At 38.0% G+C, this 9,668-nt stretch overlaps 1 pseudogene; it reads right to left on the reverse strand.

Annotated features, from left to right (window-relative positions):
• Positions 1-3,414: 3,414 nt before the first annotated feature.
• Positions 3,415-4,918, reverse strand: LOC128574724 (T-complex protein 11 X-linked protein 2-like; annotated as a pseudogene).
• Positions 4,919-9,668: the final 4,750 nt, after the last annotated feature.

Below are 9,668 nucleotides of genomic sequence, written 5' to 3' on the forward strand. Positions count from 1 at the left end.
CAGATGCCGGGGTGGAGGAGGAGCTGTCTTCAATCAGCCACAGGGAGAACGAATCATGCAGCCTTGCATCCACCCTGGATGGCCCGAGAGCCCCGGAGCGCAAAGGTCCTCCCTGGGGAGGGCGGAGAGATCCGCGCTCCCGATGCGGCCTCCGGCCATATTTTGCAGCAGGACAGGGCTCCATTCTGCAGCGTGCTCAGAAAGAGCTATTTTCGCCCACAGCCCAAAATCAGCAACAGCAAATTACATTGCAAACAATGGCGAGGGCGCCTGCTCCGAAGGGCTGGAAACTCTGGAGAGGCAGCGCGCAGACAGACTTCTCCCTCGGGCAGAGCCGCTCCGCGCCTCCCGGAGCTCCGGCGCGGCCGCCTCCTGCCGCCACCCGGTCCACTTCAGTATTTTTAATATGGCAGGTCTCATGTTGAAAAAACACCTTAGCTTTTTTTCCGGGGGTGAGGGAGGGGTTTGGGAAAATATATATGCTTCATGCATGAAAGATATCTTGTATGATATAATATTCTAGGATCATGTTTTCTTCTTCTTTTTTTTTTTTCCAGCACTTTGAATATATCATGGTTCTCTCTTCTGGCCTGTAAGGTTTGAATAAAAATTGTGCTGCCAGACAGACATATTAGAACTCTTTTTTAAGTTGCTTTCTTGGTTCTCTAGGAACTTTTCTTTATCTGGGACTTTTAGGAATTTGTTAGGAATTCCTAAACAAGTTCCTAAAAGTCCCAGACAAAGAAAAGTTCCTAGATTTTTAGATGCTTTTTGGTTGTCTTGTTTGGAGTAAATATGCTTGGTGTTATATGACCTTCTTGCAACTGAATATTGGTATCTTCCCCTAGATTTGGAAAGTTTTTGTTATTTCCTTAACTAAGCTTTCTTTCCCAATATCTCTCTAATACTGATAATTCTTAGAATTGTCCCTTTCCAGATGTTTTTAAGATCTTGTAGTCATTCTTCTTTATTCTTTATCATCACTCTTCAGACTAGGTATTTTCATATAGCCTGTTTTCAGGATCACTCTTTCATTCTTCTGCCTGGTCAGTTCTGCTTTTGAGAGACTCTGGTGTATTTTGTTCAGTTCGTCAGTTGAATTTTTTAGCTTCAGAATTTCTGCCTTAATTTTTTATTTAAGTCTCTTCGTTAAATTTCTCTAATAGACTTCTAATTCCTTTTTTGTGTTGTCTTAAAGTTCTCTTAGCTCCTTCGGGATAATTATTTTTTATTCTCTGTTTGAAAAGTTACATATTTTCATCACTCCACTTTTTTTCAATACTTCCCTATGTGGTTCACTTGATGATACTGTATTTTCCTGAATGTTCTTGATACTTGTGCATGTTTGTTGATGTCTGGACATTAACAAGTTAACTATTTATTCTAATCTTCACATCTTGTTTGTACTCATCCTTCTGGAGAAGGCTTTACAGGTATTCAAAGGGAATTCAGTATGTGATACAAATCTTTGGTCACTGTGGATGTATCAGTACCTGGGGATGCTCTAAGCCCAGTGATGCTGTGACTCTTGTAGACTCCTGGTGGTACCATCTTGAGTAAGATATGGGAAGATTCCTTGAATTACCAGTCCGTGTCTCTCTTTTCTCTCACTTCTTCCAAACAGAAGTGGTCTCTCTGTTTGTGCTCCCTGGAGTTGGAGGATGAGTGACATGTGGCAGGATGGCCCACTTTGTCCCAAGTAGTGTTCACTGTTGTTAGTAGTGGCTGAAATAGTCTGGGTGAACCAGTCTCTATATCTGCAGGTGGGATGTGTAAGTAGGGGCTAGCTGTGGTGGTAGTGGCAGGGAGTAGTGTTCCAGTTTCACTGGTGGTGAACTAAGTGGGTAAATCCCTAGACTCCTGGACTGCATGCATTGGGTGGATGAAGCTGGCCTGGGTAGGCTTGTACTCAGGCCCTCAGTGATGTTTTCAGAGCCTTCAGTGGAATACTTAGGTAGAGGGGTAGCATACTGGCCACTGAGGAGACCACCTTCAGTGGCAACAGCTTATGCTAGCCAATGGGGGATGCATGTCTTACTTGTATCTCAGTCTTTGCAAGGGCTAAATTTATAAAATATCTTTACCTATTTCCTAAAAGAATTTATCCCAGGATTCCCACACCTAACTTACACATTACCTTGACAAATATTTTGTGGTTTTAACCTCACATATAAATATTATTGTTTTATTTCTATATGTTTTTTGTTTCTTGTCTTTACCTTTTATCTTTCTCCATTATTTTCTGCATTTCATCTCTGAATCCCTTCCTTTCATGAAGTATATATTTTAGGCCAGGATTGGAAAATTGCTTTTATAATCAGCCAAATAGGCCAATAATTTAGGTTTTGCTGGCAATGTTTGATCTGTGGCATAATCTACTTTTGCCACTATCACTAACCTTTAAATATCCAAAATATTTAAAGCAACCTTTAAATATCCAGGCCATGGATAAGATTTCATCTGTGGAACATAGTACATTGACTCCTATTTTAGCTATCATTTTTTTTAGCTTTATTTTATTTTATTTATTTTTTATTAAATCATAAATACATACACATGTATACATAAATGCATTTATGGGGTAAATGTGCTGATTTCATATACAATTAGGAATGCTTACATTGCACTGGATAATATATACCTCATCTTGTTTACTTAATTATTGTGTTAAGACATTTATAATCAGCTTGGTACCTGTAGCTCAAGCGGCTAAGGCACCAGCCACATACACCAGAGCCTGGGCTCTGCTAATCCAGTCTGGGCCTGCTAAATAGCAATGAAAACTACAACCAAAAAATGGCTGGGCATTGTGGCAGGCACCTGTAATCCCAGCTACTTGGGAGGCTGAGGCAAGAGAATCGCTTAAGCCCAGGAGTTGGAGGTTGCTGTGAGCTGTGATGCCATGGTACTCTTCCTAGGGCAATGGCTTGAGGTTCTGTCTCAAAAAAAAAAAAAAAAAAAGACATTTATAATCTATACTTAATAGATCCAACATGTACCCTTGCAATATGCACCGTAGGTGTGAACCCACTATTCACCATCGCTCGATCTGGGCTCCCCCCTCCCCTTCTATGCCCCTCTCCTCTCTCCTTCATCCTGGGCCACAGTTGTGTTCTATTTTTCATATGAAAGTGTGAGTGATTGTAAATTGGTTTCATAATAGTCCTCAGTACACTGGATATTTTTTCTTCCATTCTTTTTTTTTTTTTTTCTTTTTTTTCCCTGCAGCTCAGAAGTTTATTAACGAAGGGGGTTGGGTCAGCTGGTGTTTACATGCTGATCCCTGCAGCCCTGTATCCCGGCTGTAGTGAGGAAGATGGCTGGCTTCTCTGCTGGCCACAGGTGATATCATCTCAGGAACATGCTGAGCCCTCTCTCCTGGGTCCCTGTTGCCATGGCTGGAGTCCAGCACTATCAGATAGGTTCCACTTCTGTTTCTTGGGCTTGAGCTAGAGTATCGACATTTTTTAGGATCTCAGCATAGTATGGGCCAAAGACCTGATGATTATGATGCATCAGCTTGACAAACTTCTGGCCTAGTTCTGTCAACTCTCCTTCGATGTGATTAAGGCCTTCAGGGAAGTGTAGCAGAGACTCCTGCATGCCACAAACCAAACAGCATTTGAGAAACAAAAGGAGGCGCTGATCAACGATACTACGGACACGGTTTTCTTTCTTGGTGATGTTCTGGAGTTGTCCTATAAGACATACTGTGTTTTCACTGCTTAGGGCAGTAAAGCCCAGGTCCTTGAGGCCACAATGAATTTCCTGAGACACCTGTTCACTCACATTCAACATAGCTTCTTCTGGCTTGGAGTTAAATTCCTCAGTCACAGCCTTGGTTATGCATTTCAGTTTATCCACAAATCCAGGTGAGTTGAATAAAATTGAACCAGAGAAACTTCTAACCACTAGTAAGACTGAGGCCAATATAGTCAAGTGGCGCAAATGGGACCCCATTTCCTGGACCCGGATTCTGTTCATCAGCAGAGTCTCAGGGAATTCTTCATTTTCAGGATCCCAGAGGAGGAGATTCAGGTAGCCCTGGTATAGCACCATTATGGGATTGGGAGGATCTGAATTCTTAGCTGCCTTGTCTGGAGGTGAACAGGCCATACTGGAGGAGCTGGGAATGTCAGGAGAATTCAGACATGGTGTAATGAGGTCTGTGACTGCTTTGGTTAGCCATTTCTTGGTGTATTCAAGGAGATTGGGTTGTTTGTCAAGGAGTTCCTGGAATTTAGCTCTTTCATACTGGATGGAATATTCCTGCAGGTAGGGTCGAATGCTCTGGATGGTATAGTTCACCATGTCCATTTTCATTAGGCCCAGAACATGGAAGATGCCCCTCACTAACTGTACTGGCTCTGTTATGCTCTGTAGTTTCTTTACTGCTTCATCTCGGAATGGTGCACAGCAGGGTCATCAAACTAAGAATGTAGTTAGAGAGACGAGAGACGTCTAGGGCTCCATGTTCTGCTTCTTGCTTGAGGAGATCCATGTCCAGAACGTCTTTAATCTCATTTTTTAGGCAGATGTGGCATGGTAATAGCAGTGATAGTAAAACCTCCTTAACTTCTGTCATAAATTCAAGAGCACAAGTGAATTCGGAAGGATTACTCAAGAGTTGTTCTCTTAAATGGTCCCAAAAAACATTGTACAATGTCTCCATGAACCTGTCTTCCAGACTGTTTGGAGATAAAACATTCTCTTCCATGTAGAAATCTTGGTTTACCATGATTTCATGAGCAATGCTCATCCTGGAAACTTCGTTAATTGTTTCTATTAAATGAGGAGAGTAGTTATTTAAACAGAAGTCTTCCTCTTCTTGATTCTTCTCTGATGTTTCAGAATTATGGGCTCCACACTTTGCTTCATTGGGATCATTTTGGAGTACAGTTTCCTCACTCTTGGGCATCTTGATGTTATCTCTTCCTCTGTTCTGGACTGGCTGCCCTGTGGCTGAGTCTCTTTTTCTTCCATTCTTGAGATACTTTACTAAATAGAATATGTTCCAGTTCCATCCATGTAAATGTAAAAGAGGTAAAGTCTCCATCTTTTTTAAAGGCTGCATAATATTCCATGGCATATACATACCACAGTTTATTAATCCATTCATGGGTTGATGGGCCCTGAGGCTTCTTCCATGACTTGGCTGCTATGAATTGAGCAGCAGTGAACAATCTGGTGCAAATAGCTTTGTTATAAAGTGATTTTTGGTCTTTTGGATATACACCTAGTAGTGGAATTGCAGGATCAAACTGCAGGTCTACATTTAGATCCCTGAATATTCTCCATACTTCTTTCCACACCTTTCACCATTAAGAAAAATTAACTCTCACTGGATAAAAGATTTAAACTTAAGACACGAAACTATAAAGATTCTTCGAGAAAGTGCATGAGAAACGCTGGAAGAAATTGGCCTGGGAGAATACTTCATGAGGAGGACCCCCTGGGCAATTGAAGCAACACCAAAAATACATTACTGGGATCTGATCAAACTAAAAAGTTTCTACACAGCCAAGAACACAGTAAGTAAAGCAAACAGACAGCCCTCAGAATGGGAGAGGATATTTGCAGGTTATGCTTCTGACAAAGGTTTGATAACCAGAATCCACAGATAACTCAAACTTATTAATAAGAAAAGAATAAGTAATCCCATTTTATTGTGGGCAAGGGACTTGAACAGAAACTTCCCTTAAGAAGATAGGCGCATGGCCTACAGACACATGAAAAAATGCTCATCATCTTTAATTATCAGAGAAATGCAAATCAAAACCACTTTGAAATATCATCTAACTCCTGTAAGAGTGGCTTACAAAACAAAATCCCAAAACTACAGATGTTGGCATGGATATGGAGAATTAGCTATAGTTTTAGAGATGTCTTCTTGGGTAAAAAATTTCCAAAGTATGTTGGAAATATCCCATTTGTGCTCGTTTTTAAAACATATTTATTAAGCTATAATTGATATAGAATAAATTGTATATATTTAATATATACAATTTAAGGAATTTTGACATATGCAAATACCCATAAAACTATCACCCAAATGAAAGTAATACATAAATAGAAATATCACTTCCCAAAGTTCTTTGTGTCCCATTTATTGTTTGTTTGGTTTATTTCTTTGTTTTTTGTAAAGAAGAACATTTAACAAGAGATCTGCCCTTTCAACAAAAACTCAAGTGCATAATATGTTATTGTTAATATTGTATTGTTTATTAGAGATGCTGTGTTATATAGTAGATCTCCAGAACTAATTTATCTTGTATAACATAAATCTTATACCAATTGAAAAATAACTCTTTAGTTCCTCTGAGTCCATGTTCTATTCTCTACTTCTATGAATTTGACTGTATAAGATACCCAGTGTCCTTCACATTTATCCATGCTGGTATAAATGATAAAATTTCCTTTTTTAAGGCCAAATAATACTCTATGGTATATATATATATACCACATCTTCTTTACCCATTCATCCATTGATGCACATTAGGGTTGTTTTCATAATTAACAATTATGAATAGTGCTGCAATGAATATGAGAATGGACATATCTCTTTGAGGTATTAATTTTAATTCCTTTGGGTATGTACCCATAAATGGAATTGACAGAGCATATAATAGTTCTATTTTTAATTTTTTGAGGAATTTCCATAGTGTTTTCTATAGCAACCGCATCATTTCACACTCCCACCAACAAAATAAATGGAAACACCTCCCATATTTATGGACTGAAAGACTTAATATTGCTAAAATGTCCATACTGTCCAAAATGTCTTACAGATTCAATTCTATCCCTATAAAAATACCAATGACTTTTTAAAATAGAAATTGAATGAACAATCCTAAAATACATTAATACTAAATGAAACCACCTACACACAATTTGGAATAGCCCAAGCAATCTGGAGCAAGCAGAAAAAAATCTAGAGGCATAACCCTTCCTGATTTTAAAATAGTATTACAAAGCTACAGTAATTTAAACAGCATACTACTGACATAAAGACAGATGTAAAGATTAATCTAACACAATAAAGAGCCCAGAATTAAACCATATGGTCAAGTAATATTCACCAAAGTCACCAAGAATATATAATGAAAAGAGAAACTCTAGTTAAGAGATTGAAGGGGAGCAAGATGGAAAACTAGAGACATCACTTGCCATATTATCCCTGTGAGAAAATTGGATTTCAGATAAAAGAGAGGAGAGAAAAGTTGAAGATCAGTGGTAGATCGTAGACAGATGTGCCAGAGCCTCTCAGGAACTCAAGTTTACCCAACCCAGCCCTTTCCACCCTCACTGTGCCACTACCTGTACTGAGACAGATAACAAGGACTTACCTGGAAGTTTCAGGGCCAATTCTTAACCACAAGAACCACCTACAGTCTCAGAGATTGCACTGGGCATATCAATGCAATCTTCACAGCCAAGACATTCACAAGGCTTGGGAAAGAGAAAGAATTTCAAACACCTCCACCCTCTCTAATCAAAGTGAGACAGGGAATCTGCACATGCACATAGCTCAGTACTGCTACAGTCTACAAATGGGCAAATGAGAAAAACACTATGCTAAGGATATCTGTAACTAGGCTTCTACCTAGAACTTAGATCACCATGAAAACTCCCACAAGCATGTTGGGGAATAACTTTTGACTAACATATTACAAATACACTGGTATGAATGAGGTGAAGGGGAAATGCCCCATCTAAACAAAAGAAAATCCACAAAAGAACTACAGAAGTATGAAAATTCAGATTGAAAAGATACTCCAAAAAAGGAACACCAGCTCTCCAGCAATGGACTCAAACATAACGAAAATATTTAAATGACAAATAAAAGATCCAAATATGAATTTTTGTAAGAGAATTCAATGTAATTCAAGGGAAAATGGAGAATCATCTCAAAGAAACTAGAAAAATAATTCAGGAAATGAATGAAAAATTTACTAAAGAGAAAACATGATAAAGAAACACCAAATAGAACTTCTAGAAATGAAAAATTCATTTAAGGAAATACAAAACATAGTGGAACATTTTAAGAATAGACTACACCAGGCAAAAGAAACACTTCAAGTGTTTGAAGCACTTGAAGACATCTCTTCTGGATTAATCAGTCAAAAATAATTAACAGAGAATTAAGATGAATGAAGACCTATGAGAAATATGAGATTAGATAAAATAGCCAAATACAATATCATAGGCATCTCTGAAGGTGAAGAATAAAATGCACAATGGCTGGAAAATCTATCTGAAGAAATAATTGAGGAAAACTCTTCTGGTCTTGCTAGAGATTTAAAACTATAGGCACAGAATCTCAACAAACACTTGAGAGACTTATCACAAAAAGGCAATCACCAAGAAATATAGTTATCAGATTGGCCAAAGTAAGCACTGAAGAAACTTCTGTGTGCTGTGAGGAGAAAAACATCAAATGTCTTATAAAGGAAAGCCCATCAGGCTAACTACAGACTTAACCAAGACTTTACAGACCAGAAGGGATTATAGCCCCATCTTTAGACTTCTTAAACAGAACTGCCAGCTTAGGATTTTACACCCTTCAAAACAAAATTTTATAAACCAAGATGAAATGAAGACTTTTCCAGATTAGCAAACACTGAAAGAACTTGTCAAGACTAGACCTGCCCTGCAGGGAATGAAAAGGAGATGTTACAACTGATACCATGGAAATACAAAATATCATCTATGACTAGCATAATAAAATATCTGGTCATAAACTAAAAAAAGTACAGGTAATGGACAAATTCCTGGAATTGCACATATCCCAAGATTCAGTCAGGAAGAATTCCTGAACAAAACAATAATGAGCAATAAGATTGAAGCAGCAATAAAAAATCTTCTAACAAAAAGAACCCAGATCACATGGATTCACAACTAAGTTTTATCAAATCTACAAAGAAGAGTTTGTATCCATACTGCAGGAATTATTCTCTAACACTAATAAAGAGAAAATCCTCCCCAGCTCATTCTATGAAACCAATATCACCTTGACACCAATATCAGGAAAGAAAATAACAAAAAGAAAATTGCAGAGCAATATCTCTTATGAGTATAGATGCAAAAGTACTCAAAAAAATATTAATAGCTAAATTCAACAGCACATCAAAAAAAAAAAAATCCACATGACTAAGCAGGCTTCATCCCACAGATGCAAGAATAGCTAAACGTATGTGAAGTGATAAATGTGATTAACCACATAAACAGAAGCAAAAATAAAGATCATATGATTATCTCAATGGATACCAAAAAAATCATTCAACAAAATTCAGCAACTTTTCATAATAAAAACCCTCAAAAAAATAGGCTTGGAAGGAATATATCTCAAAATTATAAAAGCTACATATGACAAACCCACAGCAAACATCATACTGAATGGGGAAAAGATGAAAACATTCCCACTAAGAACTAGAACAACACAAGTATGCCTACTGTTACTACTTATATTCAATATTGTGCTGAAAGTCCTAGCCAGAGCAATTGGGTAAGAAAAAGATATTAAGGATATCCAAATCAGGAAAGAGGAGGACAAATTATTGCCTTTTGCTGATGATTTGATCTTATACCTAGAAATCCCTAAGGATTTCATCAAAAGACTCCTGAAATTGATAAAAATTTAGCAAAGTTTCAGGTTTTCATGGTACAAG

Source organism: Nycticebus coucang, chromosome 22 (assembly GCF_027406575.1).
Source record: "Nycticebus coucang isolate mNycCou1 chromosome 22, mNycCou1.pri, whole genome shotgun sequence".
NCBI lineage: Eukaryota > Metazoa > Chordata > Mammalia > Primates > Lorisidae > Nycticebus > Nycticebus coucang.